General features: G+C 51.3%; 1 protein-coding gene across 1 annotated transcript in view; it reads right to left on the bottom strand.

Moving 5' to 3' along the window:
- The window catches only part of LOC146049699 (interferon-induced very large GTPase 1-like), a 38,871-nt gene extending 16,695 nt beyond the window's left edge, over window positions 1-22,176 (bottom strand). The window contains exon 1 of the mRNA XM_083166280.1: window positions 22,081-22,176. The gene's annotated coding sequence lies outside the window, so the exon portion shown is untranslated. The remainder of the gene's footprint in view (window positions 1-22,080) is intronic.
- Between the last annotated feature and the right edge of the window lie 721 nt (window positions 22,177-22,897).

Here is a 22,897-nt window from a genome sequence, read left to right as displayed (position 1 = left end):
ACAATAGGTGTGGCATACCCCACTCACAATACGTGCAGTTAAACCCCTGCCCGTAGCATTTTCTTTGCTTTCTATCATTTCAACCTTTTCTGCTGTGCAAAAAGCCAGTGTGCAACTCAGGGGTTAATGCTGCGTACCATTACTCACACAACGGCCCTTATTCAGTTCTGATCGCAGTACAAATTTGTTCTCAAAATGGGCAAAACCATGTGCACTGCAGGTGGGGCAGATGTAACATGTGCAGAGAGAGTTACATTTGGGTGAGTTATTTTGTTTCTGTGCAGGGTAAATACTGGCTGCATTATTATCACACTGCAATTTAGATTTCAGTTTCAACACACTCCACCAAATGTAATTCTCCCTGCACATATTACATCTGCCCCACCTGCAGTGCAGCATGGTTTTGTTCATTTTGAGAACAAATTTGTACTGCGATCAGATCTGAATAAGGGCCAATATGTGACAACATGAAGCTCATTGTGGGGTATTCAATGCCGCAGCGAGCGGCCGGCGAGGGGGTTAAACAGCGAGGATTGCAGAAAATCAGCGATCCTCGCTGTTTAACCCCCGCGCCGGCCACTCGCTCTATTCAACGCTCTGGGGAAATCCTCACCGTCACAGGACGGCGAGAATTCCCCAAAACAGCGAGACCCGCGGCTGCTGCAGAAAACTCGCAGTTTTTAGCTGCGGGTCTCGCTGCTTCTGGAGCCGCATCCGCCAATTCCCCCTCGCTCAAAAAACGGAGCGAGGGGGAATTGGCGGATGCGGAAGCTGTGTTGAATGCTGTCAGGGTGAGTGGTGACAGCGAGCAGGAAGACCTGCTCGCTGTCACCACTCGCAAACAGCATTGAATACCTGTCATCAAGGTTTCTTTGGTTCCCCTCTGGAGGCCAAAACAAACTCTATACTGCCTCCAAATCAAGTAAAAAAACTCTGAGACTATTTCTTAACAAAAGGGCATTCCTGCAGCCAAAGGTAAGTAGAATTGGACCATGTCCATTCGGTGAACAACATCCTGCAACAGTACACGTAATCCAAAATGATAAAAGGTATATACAAAAATCCAAAATGAAGTTCAAAACAAATAAAAAAAAATAGCACAAAGTTTTATAAAGCCTTCATACATATGACCAGTGTCCAGAAGCCTCTCATCCATCTTTAAAGGTAAGCGAGCTAAGCCCAGAAAGACTACCAAAGCAATGATTCAGGTGTGAAGAAACCATTACATGTGGGGGTACAGCCTCATCTAGTGCAAATGAGGTACACCTCCCTTTTTTTCCACCGTTTCATCAAAAAGATACCTCTATGCGTTCTCCCGTACCTCCTCTAGAGGTGAGCGAGGTACGCTGCAGAAGACTCCCTGAAATAGCAGCAATCTCCCTTTCTCCCTCATTAGTCTAGCAATCTCCCTCATGTCTCCTAGCCCACATTACACTGTTACATCATAGTTACCCCCCCCCCTCCTGCATTCTGCAGGAGACTCCCTGACATAGCAGCAATCTCCCTCCCTCCCTCATTAGTCTAGCAATCTCCCTCAGGTCTCCTAGCCCACATTACACTGTTAAGGCCCATACACACTTGGAGACTTTAAGCTGAAACTCGCTCAAAACAGCCGTTTTGAGCGAGTTTCAGCTTAAAGTCTCCAAGTGTGTATAGGCCACCGATGCCCGACTAGCGATGATGCGCGCTCCCGCATCATCGCTAGCAAAGTGGGCCATCTGCTGGTTTTACCAGCATGTCTGGAGATGATGGCTCATATTTGAGCCATCATCGCCAGGTGTGTAAGGCAGCCGGGCTGAAAGATCAGAGACTTTCAGCCCAGCTGACCGGCCGCTACCGCCCCCCCCCCCCCCCATCACCCTCGCCCCCATTGCCCCCACCGCCGACCATCATCGCACCCCTGTCGCCCCCTGTCACATACTTACCTGCTGCCGTGTCCACGCCACTGCTCTGTGTCTCCCAGTCCCCGGCCAGGTCACACACACGCAGCCCGGCGGAGCACCCCGCCCCCGGCAGAACGCCCCGCCCCCAGCTGACTGCTCTGCTGCTCCACAGTGTGACTGTGGAGCATATAAACGCCACTGGCCACCAATGTGTTTATATAAGCCACCAATGTGTTTATATAAGCCACTGGCCACCAATGTGTTTATATAAGCCACTGGCCACCAATGTGTTTTTTAAGGCAGTAATATATAGATTGCTGGCACATGCCAGCAACCTATATATTACTGGTACCACTGGGCACCAATGTATATATATAAGCCAGTAATATATACATTGCTGGCACATGCCAGCAATGTATATATTACTGTCACCACTGAGCACCAATGCATATTTATAATCCAGTAATATATACGGTATATAACACTGGCACCACCACCAATGTATTATTTTTATGGCGGCAATGTATACATTGCCATGCAGGCCAGCAATGTACAGTGGGGGTTATTCTGGTTGATTCGCAAGGCTGCCTTGCTAGTCCACCAAACCCCGCGCGGCGAATTAACGCCCACCAGCGCCCCCCTCGAAGTGCGGGTTCGCCCGCACAGGCTGCAAATGGATGTTTAGCATAAACATCCATTCGTATGCTGAGGGTAACTGCCCACATCTTTCGATGGTCGGCGACCATCGAAAGATGTGGAAGGTACACACATATTAGTGACTTTTAAGTCACTTTCATATGCGTGCACGCTGGCACGGATATGGGCGGGCAGCTGACATCCGGTGATGTCAGCTGCCCGCCCCCGCTCTTGTGTCGGCCTCATTACCATGAGAACGCCCAGCGTCTCATGGGAATGCACAGAACGGGGGGAGATCTCATGGGAACGCCCATGGAATGCTGGGCATTCTCATATGGTAATGAGGCAGCCGTGGGTGCACACACCATACTTCTGTACATGCGCAGCACCACCGAAGAAACGTGAATAACCCCCAGTATACGTTACCGCCGCCACTGGCCACCAAATTCTTTTTTATGGCGGTAATGTATACACGTAACTCCCCCTTGGTCACAAGCACTTTACTACCCCACGGCATCAAGCATGAAGATGCTGGCATTGATCAAGTAACCCCTAGCAATTAACATGCAGGTAAGCGGTACTAATGTGGCATAATATGTAATAGCCATTGCGGTGTGTCTTATAATATGTAATGGCCATCACGGTGTGTTGCATAATATTTAATGGGCATCACAGTGTGTGGCAATATGTGTAATAGGCATTATGGTATGTAACTTAGTGGGCATCACGGTGTGTGACAATGTGCAATGGCCATCGCGGTGTGTGGCATAACATGTAATGGGCATTACGATGTGTGGCAGCATGTGTAAGTGGCATTACGGTGTGCTAAATCAAGAATAGAATATTAGCAAATATTAAAAAAAAAAAAATGAAAAGGCAGGAAAGAGGTGGTCTTTGGGTGGGCGACTGTAAGGGATCTCTCAAAACAAAGGTGGTAACCCTAGTTTTATTATGGCAGTAGAGTATACACTGTTGGCGCAGGTGATTGGAATTCTCCCTACATGCACGGTTGCAAATACAATCGTAGCCATGCACAGGGGCTGGCTGGCACATTTTAGCCTGGGGGGCAAGGTCAGAGCACTGGCCCATAATCAGGGCTGCCGAGAGGGGGGGGGGGGAGCGGGTACCTGGTCCGACCCTCCTCCGCCCCCTTCCCCCTCCGTCCCTCCCGAGCAGCAGCAGCACACACCTCTACAGCAGAGGGCCAGATGCACTAAGTTTTGAAAGTGATAAGATGGAGAGTGATAAACAGCCAGCCAATCAGCTCCTGTTTGACATTTTTCAAACACAGCCTGTAACATGGCATGTAGGAGCTGATTGGCTGGCTGTTTATCAGTCTCCATTTGATCACGTTTGAAGCTTAGTACATCTGGCCCAGAATTAGTGCCAGATTAAGCCTTGGGGGGGCCCGGGGTACTTTAGATAGGGGGGCCCCCTTGCACTAGTCATTACTGGCCGCAAACTGCATGGGAGAGTATTACACAGTCAAAACACAGAGTAAAGGCAGAATAAACTTGGTCAATGGGTAACTGCAGGGGATATATATACAAGTGGATGGATTCTGAAAATTGTTTGCAGCAGTAGAATTTGTATAAAGTAATAGATTAGAGGTGGAAATTTTTAGAAAAATCCCAAAGTGTGACTTTTGCAGAGTCCAAAGTGTGTCAAATTGTGCCATACATGGCACAATAAAACCAAGATGTATGTGGACACGTCTGTGTGTGTATATATATATATATATATATATATATATATATATATATATATATATAAAACACACACACATACACATACATACTTACCACATGAAAAGCCTGTGTTTGTCCCTCTGCACCTTACTCTGTAGGAGACCTCACAGTCCTAGTGCTGCCTCTGATTAAAAACCCTCCCATGACTAAGCTGCTGCTGCTGCTGCTGTTCTCCATGGGCCTAAGAAGCATGTAATGAGCTCCACCAATCACAGTTCAGCACAAACCTCTCTGCCCTCTGGTGCAAAGTGTCATGGGACTTAGTCAACTCCCAGTAATGCACAGCACACTTGTGCAATCAGTGTGCCTTGGCTCCTGATGCTCAGCACCATTAATCATTGTCACATTGGCAGATAGGTGAAGCTGCAGCACTACCCTCACTCCCATGCACAAAACCTTTTTTTTTTTAAAATACATGCCAACACAGGGGGCCCCTAGCTAGAGGGGGGCCCAGGGGCACTGACCCCTTGTGCCTCCATTATAATCCGGCCCTGCCCAGAATGAGTGTCTCACTGACAGCTTGAGAGCTCATGCTGAGCCATGCTGTAGATGTGCTGTTGCTGCTCCTGCTGCTGCTGAGGGTAGGGGACAATAACACTCCCCCCTCGACTTTAGAGTTTTTTCACACACCCCCCTCCTAATCATTTTGGGGGCATGGCCTAATCAGGTGACCATGCCTCCTGCGATTAGGCCACACCCCCAACATTTTACCAGGGTCTTATTGGCTGGCTTTAATTTATCATATTCCAATATTGGAATATTATATAGACCAAAGCCCAGTGTACAACTGATAAAGAACCACGAATGCTGATTAAGCACTGAGTGAGCATAAACCCCTGATGGTTCCCCAGGTTACGCTGGAAGGTCAGCTGATATGTTAATAGGATGGGCACAAGGCCTATCAGAGCTGTGGGAGGAGTATAGACAGGGAAGAAAAGGAACATACTCACAGGAAGTTCTTCCTCTGTCTGAAAAAGCTGCAGCTGGATCAGGCAAGCGCTGCTTTGCAGCAATCAAATTCTGTTTTTCTGTACAAGCGTTTTCTCATCTTTACATTCTCCTCTTGCTCTTTTGTCTCCTCTTCATAGATCTGTCCCTCTCTTCTCAACTGTCCCTCTCTGACTGATTGGAGCCATGGCCTACCGGCCGCGTAGGACGACCCGCCCGCCCGCCTTGCTGATGCTGGGGAGGCGGATTGGGAGGCTGCGGGGCCTAGCGGCGCGGTCCCTGGTGGTTCCAGTGGGGACCGGAGGGGATCGCGGCGGGTCCTGCGGCTCCTGTGCCGCCCGCGCGTCATAGCGCGATGGTCCTCGCGTAGTAGAGGCACAGGCCGCGGCACGCGCGGCGGAGGTCGCGGCGGCCAGGGGGGGTCGGGCAGGGGTAGCGCCCGTGCAGCAAATACTCGCGCGAGAGGGCTAGGCCCCCGCACGCCTGGCAACACCACAAGGCCTGGATCGCGGCCTTCTGCCCGATCCAGCGCCAGAGGCGCTCAGATACAGGCCCCACTAGTCACCCCCCCGCAGGCTCAAGGCGCAGGTAGGCGCCAGGGGAATACTCGCCCCTCATCCATCCCCATCCTGGCCTCTAGAGTGCCACAGAGGGGTCTCCCTTCGGGGGTAACCCCCCCCACACCCAGCAGGTCGGGTAGGGGCCGTGGGAGGGCCAGAGGTGCGAGTCAGGGGCCACCTAGGGCACAGATAGTGCCACCAGCCCCCATGGAGACACCTGGGGTAACAAGGCGAGGAGGCAGCTCCTTAGAAGGGCCAGATTGATTCCCCTGCGCAGTGCTCAGGCCTCTGCGCCTGCTGCCCCGGTTCCCAGCGCGACCCCCACATTGTCTGAGGCAGATGGGGGGGTACAGCAGTTCCTGTCACTACTCTCCAACTTCATGAGACAGTCCCCTGCTTCCGGGGTTGTTGCCCCGGACCACAGTCAGGCCCCTGCGGCTTCCTCAGTGATCCCTGCCCCGGCCCTGGCAGTTAGGGCCTCCCCTTCGGCAACGGCAAGACCTACGGCCCCCCTCAGCGCGAGGGATATCGTTGCTTCTGGAACTCCCCCAGTGGGTGTGGTTCAGGATCCCTCACAGATGAGCCTCGTACCAGTGGAGGGTACTTCAGGTGGGTCAGCGTCCAGGCGCAAACGGCGCAAGCATAGGGCTGCGCATACCTCCTCTTCCTCCGGCGGATCCGGCTCGGGGGTCGTCGGAGGAGGATGGGGGCCACAAATCCCGCAGGCGGCACAGGCACAGGCGCCGTAGGCACTCTAGTTCCAGTGGCAGCTCGGGGTCCCCGTTGTTCCCTAGGGGGAAGGTTGTTCAGTGCGAGAACACAGCAGTGCTCAGGGGGCTTAGGCGTAGCGTCCAGGAACGCATTAAGGACGGTAAATACGTCAGCTTTTTCACCATGACGGCGCAGGCTGAAAAAGAGTATAGGGCGGCTAAGAAGCGAGGGGGTATAGGGGAGGAGGCTTACTGCACCTATCACCGGTGGCAGGCGGGCATGTTTATGTTCGCGGCTTGTTACTTGGAAACAAGACCGCAGGAACACATGAACATGGTGCGTTACATGCACATGATTCATCAGATGTTCCTGTCAGAAGCCGACTCCTCATGGCGCTCATATGATGAGAGCTTCCGTCGCAAGCAGTCAGGGCTGGACATTATGGCATTGGGATGCAAAGATGTAGAAATTTGGATGGGGCCAAAGCCGGCGGCCGCTCCTGCGGTTGCTCCTACGGCTACAACAGCCCCCAGCCCCGCCCCTCGCAAGCAACAACAACCCTTTCGCGGTAGGGCGGGGGGAGCCTCCGCCGGGCGTTGCTTTGCATTTAACGGGTTGCGCCCTGGGAGCGTCCTGTAAGTTCAAGCACGCATGCTCTAAATGCTGGGGTAATCACCCATTTAGAGATTGCAGGAAGGGAAAGCAGGGAGGCACCTCCCAGGCTTCAACAGCCGGGGGTGCACCTCAGTAAGGCCCCTTCTCCTGTACGGGTTGACCGCCTGGCCGGCTGGCTGGGACGGTACCCGTGTAGGTAGGAGGCAAAATTTTTGGAGCAAGGATTCCTCCTGGGCTTCCGCCTGCCAATACAGGGGGAGGTAGTAGCACATGCCCCCCGTAATTTAAAATCCGCAGTGCAGATGCCCGGGATAGTGTTGGAGAAGGTGGACAAAGAGGTGAGCTTGGGAAGGATGGTGGGACCTTTCCCATTCCCCCCTATAGAGAACTTGGTTCTCTCCCCGGTGGGGGTGGTCCCCAAGAAGACTAGCGGCAAGTTTAGGCTTATCCAACACTTGTCCCACCCCCCGGGCAGTTCTGTTAATGACGCCATCCCTGAACACTTGTGTCGCGTGCGATACCAGTCGTTTGAACAGGCCCTCAACATAGTGCGCAGCCACGGTCACGGGGCTTTGCTGGCCAAGGTGGATATTGAGTCCGCCTTCCGCCTTCTCCCCCTCCATCCGGAATCGTTCCGGTTCATGGGCTTTCGCCTTCCCACGGGTTTTTACGTGGACAGGTGCTTGCCGATGGGCTGCTCGATTTCTTGCGCCTATTTCGAGAGATTTAGCAGTTTCTTGCATTGGTGCGTAGAGGCGGGTTCAGGCGAGACCGGGGTGGCCCACTACTTGGATGACTTCTTGTGTGTGGGCCCCGCCGATTCCCAGCGTTGCAAGCTTCTGCTGACATACCTGCAGGATCTTTTCAGGGAGTTCGGGGTCCCCATTGCGGAGGACAAGACGGAGGGCCCTGTGCAGTGCCTGTCCTTTTTGGGGATAGAAATAGACACGGTTGCGGCCTGTTGCCGCCTCCCCCAGGACAAGCTGTCTCGGCTACGCGGAGCCATCAGCCTGGCATTGGCCACGGGCAAGCTACAGTTGCGACAACTTCAGTCACTACTGGGACTTCTGCATTTTGCTTGCAGGGTCATACCCATGGGTAGAGTTTTTTGTAGAAAGTTGGAGAGATCCATGGCGGGCGTTAGGCACCCCCTCCATTATGTACGTCTCTCTGCAGAGATAAAGAGGGCTTTGCGTACTTGGCTCTCCTTCCTGGAGCAGTTCAACGGGGTCTTGATTTGGCCTGCGAGCCCGTGCACCAATGCGCAGTTACAATTGTATACTGACGCAGCGTGCGGGGTGTGTTTCGGAGCCTTCCTGCACGGCTCATGGTGCGCTGCGCCATGGCCTGTGGAATGGGTAGCGGAAGGTCTTACAAAAAACTTACTGCTCTTGGAGCTGTTCCCCATTATAGTGGCGCTGGAGCTATGGGCAGACAGGCTTCGCGACTCCAGCATCATATTTTGGTGCGATAATTTGGGAGTAGTGCACTCTATTAATAGGCAGGGTTCAGCGTCCATGCCTGTAGTTCGCCTGCTTGCGCGATTGGTGCTGCGATGCCTGCTGTTCAACATACAGTTTGTGGCTCAACATGTTCCCGGAGTAGAGAACTCCGTGGCAGACGTGCTGTCCAGGGCCGACTGGGAGAAGTTTCGGGCCCTGGCGCCTGATGCATCTATTGTTGGTGAACGCTGTCCCTCTTATATTTGGCAGATGATCAGGCCGGAATGGAGGGGCTAGCCATGCGGGCTATAGCACCACGGACGCTCCACTGCTATCAGGCAGGATAGCAGGAGTGGGAGCAGTTCAGACTGTCTGCTCCTCAAGCAGGTAAGACACCTGAAGCGGCCATGGTGGCTTTTGTATGGAGTGCGTTCTCCAATGGTCGCTCTGTCGCCTCCGTGCGCAGGGTTTTGGCAGGGGTGTCGTTTTTCTCCGCATTGCAGGGTAGGGCGGACCCGTCCCGGTCTTTTCTGGTGTCTAGGGCGCTGCGTGGTTGGCGGCGGGCTACACCTGCCTCCCCAGACTGTAGGCGTCCCATTGATATGTCGTTACTTCCAGCACTGCTGGACGCTCTGGGGGACATATGCTGGCCTTACTATGAGGTACTCTTGTTCCGCACGGCATACGTGATGGCATACCACGGGGCCTTCAGGATTGGGGAGCTGGTGGCCCCGTCAAAACGAGCGCCCTCGCCTTTGGCTGTGGACGACCTGGTGGTCCAAGCTGACTCGGTGCTATGTCACCTGCGACGATCTAAGACGGACCAGGCTGGGAGGGGGCGGTGGCTGTCCTTGCTCCCGTGCACGGTGGAAAAGGCGTGCCCTGTGACGTTGGTCTCGGCCTTCGCCCAGGTGCGCCCGGACCTTCCAGGCGCATGGTTGATGCACGAGGATGGGTCACCGCTCACCAAATACCAATTTTGTCACGTCTTGGGACGGGCGCTGGAGGCCACGGGTCTCGATCCTAAGGAATTTGGGTCTCATTCCTTTAGGATTGGGGCTGCTACCTCGGCGGCTGCGGAGGGACGCTCCGACGCAGAGATTCAATCTCTGGGCCGATGGCGCTCGGCAGCATTCCGGAGGTACATTCGGCCAGCTTTATCTGTCACTTTCCACCATGGTCAACTGGACGCATAAGCGCTCGCCAACTTCCAGTGGGGGCCTTGAGGTGTGTTTTCACATCCGTCTGGGGGCACAATTCGGCTATAATTACAATCTGGCATGGCGTACTTGTTAGTTTACTCCAGACGGTGTGTTTTGTGCCTCAAGAGCTGGTCGGCCACGGTTTTTCTCATTCCTCTCTCTAACAAGTGTGGTGAATGCATGGTATGCAAGCTTGTCGACAGCCTTCTAACCTCTTTATAATATTTCAGGTCGACAGGACGTTAAGTCCATTTGGATGATTGGACATTCCTTTGTCTATTGGGCTTCCAGGGCAAACATAGCATCTGATGTACGCGTGTTTGGTCGAGCTGGGGAGGTTAGGTGGCTGGGTGAGAGAGGTATGCTGTGGAAAGGGCTACAGGCCGGGCTGATTCGAGCCCTGAGAGATTTTGGGGTCCCGAGGGTCATTATTTTCCACCTGGATGGCAATGATTTAGGGCGGGTGACCGCTCTCGAGCTACGCTCAGTGATTGTGCGGGACCTCTATTTTATTTCTTTGTATTTGCCTGCATGTAAGTTGGTGTGGTCCTCTATTATATCGAGGATAGTGTGGAGGAATGCGATGTCCTGCCCCCGCCTAGAGCGTTCACGGAAGACGGTGAACGCTGCAGTTGAGAAGTTTCTGCTGACCAATGGCGGGGGTGTTATTCGCCATGACGCCATCAGCTTTCAGCGGAGTGCGCTGTATAGGAGCGATGGCGTTCATCTGAGCCCGGAGGGCGTGGCTCTGTTTTTGGGCGATGTCTTTAGTTGGTTAGATACACAGTGCTGAGCGTTTTTCCTACTTGGTGGCGGTGCTGCGGCTTAGGGCCTAGCTTTGGCGGTAAAGAACGGTCATCCTTGTAAGATCTTGATGTGTGTGTGTAGATAGTGGGGTGTCGCTCTCCCCTGACATCGATGGTCATCGGCCATGCTTCCGCCCGGGGGGTGGTCACCACTAGCACGAGTGGATGACCGGGGAGAGCGATCACCAGCGGTGGTGTGTATGGTAACATCTTTAACCCCACTTTCCTATAATGACCGTTCTTTGGTGCCGCCACCATTATATATATAGTTACTTTAATTGTCAAAATAAATTGACATTCATTTTGAAACGCCAGCACTTGTGTCTGTGTCTTTTTTATTAGATAAGTTAGTGTTAAGGTTTAGGTTAAGTTTATGGTGAGATGGAAAGGTGTGGACCTGGGGATACCTGATGGGGAGTTTAAGAACCACGAATGCTGATTAAGCACTGAGTGAGCATAAACCCCTGATGGTTCCCCAGGTTACGCTGGAAGGTCAGCTGATATGTTAATAGGATGGGCACAAGGCCTATCAGAGCTGTGGGAGGAGTATAGACAGGGAAGAAAAGGAACATACTCACAGGAAGTTCTTCCTCTGTCTGAAAAAGCCCCGCCCACCCTTCCCTATTTCTTTTCTCTTCGGCGGCGGTAAAGAACGGTCATCCTTGTAAGATCTTGATGTGTGTGTGTAGATAGTGGGGTGTCGCTCTCCCCTGACATCGATGGTCATCGGCCATGCTTCCGCCCGGGAGGTGGTCACCACTAGCACGAGTGGATGACCGGGGAGAGCGATCACCAGCGATGGTGTGTATGGTAACATCTTTAACCCCACTTTCCTATAATGACCGTTCTTTGGTGCCGCCACCATTATATATATATAGTTACTTTAATTGTCAAAATAAATTGACATCCATTTTGAAACGCCAGCACTTGTGTCTGTGTCTTTTTTATTAGATAAGTTAGTGTTAAGGTTTAGGTTAAGTTTATGGTGAGATGGAAAGGTGTGGACCTGGGGATACCTGATGGGGAGTTTATGGAAGCACATCAGCAATTTAGGTGTGCTAGGTGCAGTAAAATCAATATGCAGAAATTAAGCACCAGAGACCGTAGCAGTGAGGATAATAAGGAACCAAAGGGCAAATCCCATGGAGCCAGGGTGCATAATTAGGTCTCTGATAACAATAAAATACACATGACGGTGTCACACAAATAACATCATGAATTACCACATATAGGTAATTAATAAGTGGCACACGGCGGTGTCACTATCACTTACAACACACGGCGGTGTCACTATCACTTACGGGACACGGCGGTGTCACTATCACTTATGGGACACGGCGGTGTCAAACAGATTAGAAATGAGGACATCTGGGCATGATAATCACAAAAAGCAGCCCATTTTTAAATCCTAAATCAATCCATCAGGTAATAAGCAATTTAAGCGGGTCCTGTGTGACGCGGCCACTAGCTTTAGTGCGTGTCATGAATATATTCTGAGTCACCTAAATGTGCAAACTGTCAGTACAGCTCTGACACACAGAGCTGAGCATAGCCGCACACAAGCAGTCTCCGTCCGCCTATGGTCGGCAGAGCGGCCTTATCACAGACTGGTAATTACTGTGGACCTAGAGCTTTAGCCCTGAACGTCCACCGTTATCAGCAGTCTGTGATACAGCTGCGCATAAACGGCCGTATCCAGAGCTAGATTAAGGCTCTGGGGAGCCCGGGGTACTAAACATAAGGGGGCCCTAGAAAATTGAATTAAATATAAATATTCACACTTACACACACAAATATATATATATATATATATATATATATATATATATATATATATATATATATATATACTGTGCATTACTTTGTCTGAAGACAGGGCCGCCGCGCATCGAAACTTCACCTTTTTCTGCACATGGATTAAAGTTAATCCCACCTGTTTTACCTTTTACAAGCCTCTGAGTGCCGCTTCTTTCCTATCGATATACAAGGAGGTCGCCACACCTCCACTGTGAGGGCACCGGAGCCAGTCAAGGTAGCATTCACCCCAGTCCTGAGTGCCGGGCACACATCCCTGCATATATATATATATCAGGGTTGCCGACCCTCCCGGAATTTCCGGGAGTCTCCCGAAAATCGGGTACCCCCTCCCGGCCCCCGGAAGGGTGGGCAACCCTCCCGGATTCAGGGGGGACCCCCGCTGACCCCTGGATTGCGGCATTAAAATGCCGCAATCCTCGGGTCTCAGAGGAGGGGGCGGAGCTAAAACGGCAAATTCGCGTAATTTTAGCCCCGCCCCCTCCACGGAGATCACTTAATTCGCTGCTTTAACAACATGGGGGCGGGGCTTATGATGTCATTCGTAAGCCCCGCCCCCTGAGCGGCTGCTGAAACTCTCCTCTCCGGGCTTCTCCCGGAGAGGAGAATCTTAAAGTCGGCAACCCTGATATATATATATATATATATATATATATATGCAGGGATGTGTGCCCGGCATAGAAATGCAGTGAGTGGTGATATCACAGAGTTGCTGGATCATGGCAGTGATAACGTAGCTACATCTATATATATATACTGTATATATCTATATGTATACTGTATATATATATATAAAAATATGTAGCTACGTTATCACTGCTCCAGCCACTCTGTGATATCACCACTCACTGCATTTCTATGAGCCGTGAGAGTTAATTAGATTAGATGCGCATGGAGACATGCTTGCGCCAGTTGCCACGGAACTCACACATGGCGATTGGCACAGCAACAATGATCTTCGCTACATCTGTATGTGTGTGTGTGTGTGTGTGTGTGTATATACACACACACACACACACACACACACACACACACATACACAGATATATATGGGGGGGGAGTTAAGATTAGGCAGTTGGGAGGGAGGGTGCCTGCCAGTGCAGGTATTTTGACTTCTGGCAGCTGAATGCCGGTGATTTGTATGCACCCCATTCACACACACATAAATATTATATTCACATGAATATATATATCTATATATATATATATATATATATATATATATATATATAGATATATATAATCACACAGAGGCTAAACTTCCAATGTAATCAGAAGCAGGATGCCTTACTTGGGGGTGGCAGCAAGGATTTAGTACTGTACTGCACACGAAAGTACTGAGATCCTCATTTCTTCCCCTCCAAGCAGGACTCGAGGCTACAGGCTAGCAGCCAGAGGCGTAACTAGAACTTTGTGGGCCCCATAGCAAAATTTATAATGGGGCCCCCCTAACTCGGGTCTCTACCAGTGCACACCGTTTGTGGCCACCATTAGTGGGAACAGTAGAAAATGTGCCCCTCCAATAGATATTTTAAAAATAAAGAATGCACACATTATAAAAAAAGGTGTGTGTGGCCTTATGTGACACACCGCACAGCCCATTACACATTATATGACACACCGCACAGCATAGGCGTGCGAAGCACATTTTATTAGGGGGTGCACTCTCAAAGCGGTGTGCCTAGCACCACCTATTGGGCATGTCTAACACCGCCATTGGGTCTGTCTAACACCGCCAATCAGGCGTGCACTCACTACAATATAAAACGTCTCTCAGCCACACCATTATATCCTGCCTATTTCAGTTTTAATCTTCTAATTACTCTGTGTAGCAGTACATGCAAATAAAGTGAAAAGCATATCTGGATGACACAGATATGTAGTGATAAGACAATGGTGTGATACAATTAATAATGCAAAACACACATAATAGATTGATGGGCGCTTATTTTAATGGAATACAGGTCTAAAAAGCAAAAGTCTTTGGTAAACGGTATTGCTGGCATTACTAGCAGTAATAAGTGTGGGGTTGGGGCACCGCATTAGGGGGTGCCTGTGCACCCTTAACACTCAATGTGCGCACGCCTATGCCGCACAGCCCATTACACATTGTGACACACCGCACAGCCCATTACACATTATGCGACACACCGCACAGCCCATTACACATTATGCGACACACCACACAACCCATTACACATGATGCAACACACCACAAAGCCCATTACACATTATGTAACACACCACAAAGCCCATTACACATTATGTAACACACCGCACAGCCCATTACACATTATGTGACACACCGCACAGCCCATTACACATTATGTGACACACCGCACAGCCCATTACACATTATGTGACACACCGCACAGCCCATTACACATTATGTGACACACCGCACATTCCATTACACATTATGCGACACACCACACAGCCCATTACACATGATGCGACACACCGCACAGCCCATTACACATTATGCGACACACCGCAATGCCCATTACACATTATACGACACACCGCAATGCCCATTACACATTATACGACACACCGCAATGCCCATTACACATTATGCGACACACCGCAAAGCCCATTACACATTATGCGACACACCACACAGCCCATTACACATGATGCGACACACCGCAAAGCCCATTACACATTATGTGACACACCGCAAAGCCCATTACACATTATGTGACACACCGCAAAGCCCATTACACATTATGTGACACACCGCAAAGCACATTACACATTATGCGACACACTGCAAAGCCGATTATATTATGCAAGTTACAAACTTACCAATGTTCTTTCATCTTCTGTCCCACGCTGCTCCTCAGGCACCGCGGCTCCTCTCTGCGTCACATGTGCGGGAGTACGAGAGGCCTGTACACCATCACCTTACTGGTGGGCAGTACATGTAGGAGCATGGGGGCCCATTTAATAATGTGACAATAGCAGGAGTGTGTGTGTGTGGGGGGGGGGGGGGGGGGCAGGTGTGCAAGCTGCTGCAGGGCCACTGTCAGGTGGACAAATGGGACTGGTGTCTCAGGCCCAAATACCTAAGCACGACAGAATTGTGGCAGCGCTGCGGAATTTTGAATTTGCCGCTATCCTGAAGTAAACCACAGCTCACAGACCGGCAGCCAATTAGGAGTGACTGCCGATCTGTGAGCTGTGATAGTTCACAGACAGCGGCAGATAAAAGATGCCGCTGCGTTCAGTGTCTCTAGAAGTTTGTCACTAGTGGGGAGCAGAGTGAGCATAAGGAGTGGGAGTGGTGGTAACACTATTTGCCGGGGACCGCAGCGGGTGTAGGCAGCGGGGAGAGTAAGGACGGCAGCCGGCGAGAGGCTCGGGGAGGTAGTGGCCGCGGTGAGCGGCTGTGCCTCTCTGGACACAGCCACCACCATCTTCACTGTCAGGATTTCTCCCCCGGCCGACCCGCGCTGTCAGTCCTACTGCCGTCATAGTGCCAGAGCTTGGCACTGCAGCAGCAGACAGACAGACAGTCTCTCTCCTGCTCGGCTCCTTACGTATACTTTGTCTTTACCTCCTGTGAGCAGCTCAGCGGCGCGCATCACACAGGTGGCAGCGGCTCCATTAAAAAAGAATAAAATGGCTCTGTGCGCTGTTCTTCTCCCCCCCTCCTGGCACAGCGCGACCCCGTCCTGCAAGGCGGCACAACGTGACCGCATCCTGCACGGCAGCAAAGCGCGACCCTTCCTCTAGGCTCCTCAATTAAGCCAGCAATTTATCCCCCCACCTGCCCGGCATAGTGCGATACCCCGCCCGGCTCCTCAATCACCCGGTAATGCATGCGGCCGCAGGCGGCGCCCAAAATAGTAAGTGGGTGCAGGGGAGTGCTTGCTGTCCATGGGGCCCCCCCAGCCGCCGGGCCCCATAGCAGCTGCACCCCCTGCACCCTCGGTAGTTCCGCCACTGCTAGCAGCAGCATGCTGACAGGACCAGGCTGGAGTCGGACAAAAAAATCCCACCTCTTGCTTTGCTTCCCTGCGCAGCCTGCGTGCCCAGCCAGTCATAGGAGCCGCAGGCTGCTGCTATCACACTATTGGACAGCTGAGCTCGGCGCCGGCTCAGCTGTCACTCAGCGGCGCGCAGTGCGCACCACTGCAGATCGGATCCATAAGAGAGATCCAATCTGTGGTTTGATGGGGGTAGTTCTTTCATATAGGGTGGGGGAGCAGGGATAAGTAGCCCTCCCTGTATGGTGGACAGCTGCGCATAAGCGGCCGTATCCAGCCTGAGGCTGCAGACGTTGCAGCCTGTTAGCAGGCGCAGATGTAAAAACCGCTGGCCCTGTACACTAGTTAGCAGAGTGGCCCGGATGGCACATGGCACTCTGCCCCCCAGCCCAGCCCGCCTCTGGCCGTGCACATGGGCAGGATTTCCCCGGGTGGGGCGGCGTGTACCTGATCTCTGGACTCTGAATATATGCAGCCCAGCTATCAGTTTTCATCTGGCACCAAGACCAGAAATGCACTGAATAAAATGGTCTCTGCTCCCACCCTTAGAATTCAAACCCCGCCCATTATGTAAATAGCCTTTTATATGAAAGATTTTCAGCTTAGTCTTTCGCCTCCTGAAAATCTCTTGCTCTTGGGGAAAATAGCTCATTGGTACGCACTACTTTCAGGAAAGATATATCTATCAGAGATTTTGGCAAAGTCTTTTGAAATGAAAATCTTCTAATGTGTATGGGCCTTTACATTGTTGGGGAAAAAAGGAATGAGAGATAGATACATTTACAGCACCATTTCCCAGCACTTTAGCAAGTATAGTAGCTCTTACCAACTGCTTTGAGGCTCATCTACATTTGGATATAAATAATTTCAAAAGATTCCTCTCAGATGTAGCAGTGCACACCCATGCTTCTATGTGCCACGTTTACAATCTCTCCATATATGGAAGTAGACACACCCATATAAGGAACTAGACACGCCCTTTGGGTGGGACATGAACCCCCCCCCCCCCCTCAATGGGGCGCTGTGTAAAATTCTACTACCAACTATAATCTCCCTGAAACTAGTTTTCTGAAGTAGGCAAGTATACTGCTTGAGAACATCGATTAAATTTTCATTGATTGATTTATTCATATTCACTAATAAGAAATTATCCACACTGAAAGTTTTACACAATTGTTATTTATGTTTTTGTACATATATTGAGCAAATCATCGCTTCACTGGAACAGCAGTGATATACCTATCACAGATATCCATCCCACCGACTAAAGAACTTCGACCACAGCAGAGGTTCCCAAACGCGGTCCCCAAGGCACCCCAACGGTCCAGGTTTTAGGTATATCCATGGCTCAGCACAGATGGTTAAATCAGACTGACTGAGTTACTAATTAAGTCACCTGTGGCCAAGCATGGATATACTTAATACCTGTACCGTTGGGGTGCCTTGAGGACCGCGTTTTGGAACCTATGGAACACAGGATTCATAACCTCACTAAAAAGGAATATATTATGATTTATACACGTTTTATACATGTACTTATAATTGTTTTGCGCCACCTGACCACATTCTTCCCACCTAGGTATGCCAATCCCGGGCCAATTTTTCAATCCTGGAATTTGGGATTGAAAAATGCCCAATTCCGGGATTCCCAGGATTGGCTTCCCTAATTAAAAAAAAAAAACATCCAGGCCGCCCCGCATATTCTTACATGCATGGGTGGCCGGGAGCTGAGCGGGCTGGCTGATGGAGCCAGGCGGGCCCAGGACGGATGCGGATGAAGCAGCCAGGGCAGGTCCAGGACTGTGGTGGACTGACTGAAGCAGCCAGGTCGGGTGGGCGGGTCCAGGACGGAGGCGGATGGAGCAGCCAGTGCGGACGGAGGTGGGCTGTGCGGCCTTTGCAGCGTGACCTCTGACCTAGTCATGCTGCGCAGAGTCGCAGTGCCGGGGACGGCTCAGAAGCTGCCCGGCATTAGGACGCGCATGCGCAGACTAATCCCGATTGGAAACTCCAGTCCCAGGATTGAAATCCCGGTGTTTTGGGGGCCATATCCCGGAATCCCGCCAATCCCGATGCTGGGATTGGCCACCCTATTACCACCCCCTTTGTTTGCTATGTAACTATGTTGCAAATAGTATACTATCTAAGGGGTTAAAAGATCCGGTACTTGTGAGTTATCTGGACGCCCGATTTTTTGATTGTATGCCTTAAGTTAAGGCATACAATCAGATACGATGCGATGCGATATCGCATCGCATCGCATCGCATGCGACCATCGGATGCGATGACCCGATTTTTCCATAGGAATCAATGTTAAAATGATTCCTATGGAAAAAGGGGTCCTTTTCATACCCCTACTATCCAAGTGGGCATGGAGTTGGATATAAACCTGTGGCGAGCGTAGCGAGCCACCGAGCCCGAAGCGTGGCGAGCGAAGCGAGCCCCGCGAGGGGACGGTATTCCGTGTCCCCTCGCCACGCTTCGGGCTCGGTGGCTCGCTACGCTCGCCACAGGTTTATATCCAACTCCATGCCCACTTGGATAGTAGGGGTATGAAAAGGACCCCTTTTTCCCATTGAATTCCATGTTAAAATGGACTCAGTCCATTTTAACATTGATTCCTATGGAAAAATCGGGTCATCGCATCGCATCGCATCCGATGGTCGCATGCGATGCGATGCGATGTGCCCGATCCGACCCGATTTTGAAATCGGGCGTCCGGATAACTCACAAGTACCAAAGATCCTTCCTGGAGTCTCTAAAGCTGGGGTAGCCAACCTAGTCCTCGTGAGCTACCAACAGTGCATGTTTTGCAGGTCTCCTCACAGAATCACAAGTGAGCTAATTAGCTCCATCTGTGTATCTTTTAAAATGTGTCAGTGATTAATGAGTGCAGCTGTGCAGCAGCTAGGTTGTCTGGAAAATGTGAACTGTTGGTAGCTCTCGAGGACTGGAGTTGGCTACCACTGCTCTAAAGTCACAAACCAATGAAAGTGCATGGACCAAAACTATTTCACTTAACATAACATTTCGGCCATCATTATACAGACACCACCATGGATTGCAGGATGCAGGAATGTGCTGTATAATAGGGCGCGGTCAGGGCCGGATTTGTCACTAGGCCCGTGAGGCATGGGCCTAGGGGCGGCACCTGTCATGGGCGGCAGCCGCCAGGCACCTGCTGCCAATCAGCCTAGCTAGATCAGCTGGCGTGTGCAGTAGCCAAGGTAACGGCTAAACCCTCACAGCCTGCTCGCGCACCTCTGCAGCGTTGCCTCCTGGATGCTCCTCCCTCACATCAGTCTCCTCCGGCGTAGGGAAGGGGCAGCATCACTTCTTATTTTTGATTGGCAGCTGGCCAGGCAGCCACCTCAGTCCGGCACCAAGAGGGAGATGCGGTGCTCAGCGGGCTTCCTAGCTAGCTCTGTTACTTTTACAGAGCTGGCGTTTAATTACCGGCTACTGTGCCTGTGCGCTCAGCGCTGCTGCACATGTTACACACTGGGCAGCCTGAAGCTAGTCTTATCCCCCCCTCCCTCCGAGCAGTGCATACAGGCAGTATTTACTGTCTGCTCACACACTTGCACCGGGAGCTCCGGAGTCCGTCCACACAGGCTGTACAGTCACCTACTATTGTTTTATGTTCCTTACAACAAGGAACTTTTCTCCCTGCAGTGCACACAGGTTACCAAGCCCTCCCTCCTCTCATCACGCTGCTGCATGGAAAGGAATGTGTCCGGAGCAGACAGTTAACTGTTTGAATCCCTTTTATTAAAGGGGGGGGGGGGGCAAATATTTTGTGCCTAGGGGCGGCCTGACCCCTAAATTCGCCCCTGGGCACGGTGTTGACATTTCAACAAGTCATAGTCCATATCGATATTACTGTGAGAACTTGTTGACATTTAGGGCCAGATGTACTGAGCCTTAAAGAATGATAAAGTGGAGAGAGATAACGGGGACTATGCACTAAGCTTTGGAGAGAGATAAAGTAAATGGAGATAAAGCAGCAACCAACCAGCTACAGGGGTAGATGTATTATAGCGGCACTATTGAGGTACACGGACAGGATGGGTGCATGAAAACTCCCCCATCTGGCGATCCCCGCAGCACCTGCTGTGTCTACCAGCCTGCAGAGCCGGCCCTAGCCTAAGTGACGCCCTAGGCAAGATTTTGGCTGGTGCCCCCTAGCACCGCCACTAGTTCCGCCTCTGACCCTGCTCCCCTTTCCCAGCACCATCAACCCTCATCAAAGCAGTCATCATTTTGGTGCTCCTACCCGCAATATTTTAAATAGAAACAGTGCCCACATTTGGTGCGCAGCCCAAACAGGGGTGTTTTCTTGCTGGGAAGGGGCATGGCCACACAATAGTACCCCCAATTCAAATTATGCCACACAGTAGTGCAACTTTATTCACATATCATGCGATGGTGTCCCTTATTCACGTTACATCACACAGTAGTACCACTTTACCTTATGTACATTATTGCTCACATTATTCACAGTATTTTAAGCACCTCCATGGCCACACTGCAACCCAGCACAAAGCTGTGTGTGCTGGGCAGAGGAGAAGAGCTGCAGCTGCTGCTGTCACTTAAGGGGATGTTTCCTCACACATCTTGCATCAATAGGCCATGCAACTCCTGGCCAGTTCTTCTAACGTTGGGTGCCTTTTTTGCTGTAAATTCGTCTTATTTGCATTGTTATGACCAGCACACACAAGGAGCTTCCAATGATTAAAATGATATGTGGCATGAATATATTCTGTGTGCGACTGTGGCTGTACCTGCATATGTTACAGTGATTTCCATGAATACACTATTTCATATGCAGATACAGCCTCACTCACACAGAGATTATAGGCATGCTGCATATCATTTTAATCAGCAGAAGCTGCTGGTGCCCCTAGGCATTCCAAATGCCCTAGGCAATTGCCTAGTTTGCCTATGCCTAAGGCCGGCTCTGCCAGCCTGGCTGGCTCTCCTGGGCATGTGCGGGATTTCGATACTCATGCAATATCTCCTGCACTCTCCGGAGCCAGGGAATGCCATAGCCAGGGGCAGCACCATCCCTGCTGTGGAGATAGGACGATGATACCTGCAGCTATGGAAACCGAAAGCGACAGATATCAGTGCTATACATGTGATATTGCAAGGAAAGGAGGAGCAATGGGTTTAAACTATTGATGGTTGTGCCCAAGATAGGTATCTCACCATCGATGGTAGCCATGCAACCTTGCACAGCCCACGGTGTGTTACTGCAAGCGTGCAATATACTGATGGTGAAACCATTATTTGTTCTATATAGAAGAGTTACCTACTGTACCATCGATGGCACCACCACAATCGATGCCAGAAATGCTGATAGTCGTCCTTACTATTCTGTACTGGATGCAGCCCCAGTAAACACTTGGTTCCTGACCTGTACGACTCCAGCGGAGCCCCTAATAAGGGAGGGAATGCAGTCTCCTGTGTTGCATGGTGTATATGACCGCACAATTCATGGGGCAGTGTTACCCCCACATAGTACAATGCTGCTATAAGTGCAATAATCTGCAGATCCCTGAAAGGGTTAATAGCTTGGTCTGGCAGAATGCAATGTCTTCAGTCTGTTCTGCAAGTGGCTTGGTATTAGTGACCTGGGATATTAGCAGTGCAAGAAGAGATATTCTGCAGAGAGAAGTAACACTCTGTGGGTGAGATATTCTGCAGGGGGAGCACCTACCTTTATCAGACTGGCAGGGACAGAGTGTCTCTCTGGGTCATTCTTCTATAGCATAGTAACAGTCCTGTAACAGTAGACAGAATGAACAAAACTACATCGGGCGTTTCCTTTATACTGAGACTCAGCACTTTCACTTTCATTATAACTCAGCTTACAGCTTCCCACCCTCTGTGACTGCAGTCTCCAGCCCTCCACACCCTGGGCCTTATTCTAGTTCACTCTCTCTGACAAAATCCTTCTTAGATGGACAACACCATGTCAGGGCCGTAACTAGGGGGGGGGGGCTGGGGGGTCACGCGCACCGGGCGCTGGAGGTGGGGGGCGCTGTGAGGTCCGGGGACAGCCAGCGGAGGTCCGGTGACAGGTGTAGACGCTGTAGCGGCATCTTACTTTGACTCCGTCCGTCTCCTACTAGCGCGGCTGCAGGAAGCGCTGATGACTTCGAAAAGACTTGCCGGACGCTGATTGGCTTCACCATTCTTGCCTCACATGCTGCGGCGTGAAAGGAGGAGAGCAGGCTGAGCGAGGAAGCCCGGAGAGCAGGCAGCTGCACAGACTGCGGTCAGCCACTCCCAGCTGTCCGCCGCCGCCCCACGTGACCCAGCCCGGCCATTCACAGCAGGACGCACATGGCTGAGACGGACGGCGGGTCACTGGTGACAGCAGCAGCATGGGATGAGGAGGAGAAGGGCAGCAGCCGTGGCGGTGAAAGGACTGTGCGGGGAGAGGGGGGTCTCCGGCGCCAGGGACAAGGCGTCATTTGGTCCGGTCCCCCCTGTCAGCTGCTAAGCAGCGGGGAATAAACGCTGTGCGCATG

The sequence above is a fragment of the Crinia signifera genome, chromosome 12 (genome assembly GCF_055691185.1).
Source record: "Crinia signifera chromosome 12, ASM5569118v1, whole genome shotgun sequence".
In the NCBI taxonomy this organism is placed as follows: domain Eukaryota; kingdom Metazoa; phylum Chordata; class Amphibia; order Anura; family Myobatrachidae; genus Crinia; species Crinia signifera.
This window is presented reverse-complemented; position numbering and strand designations above follow the sequence as displayed.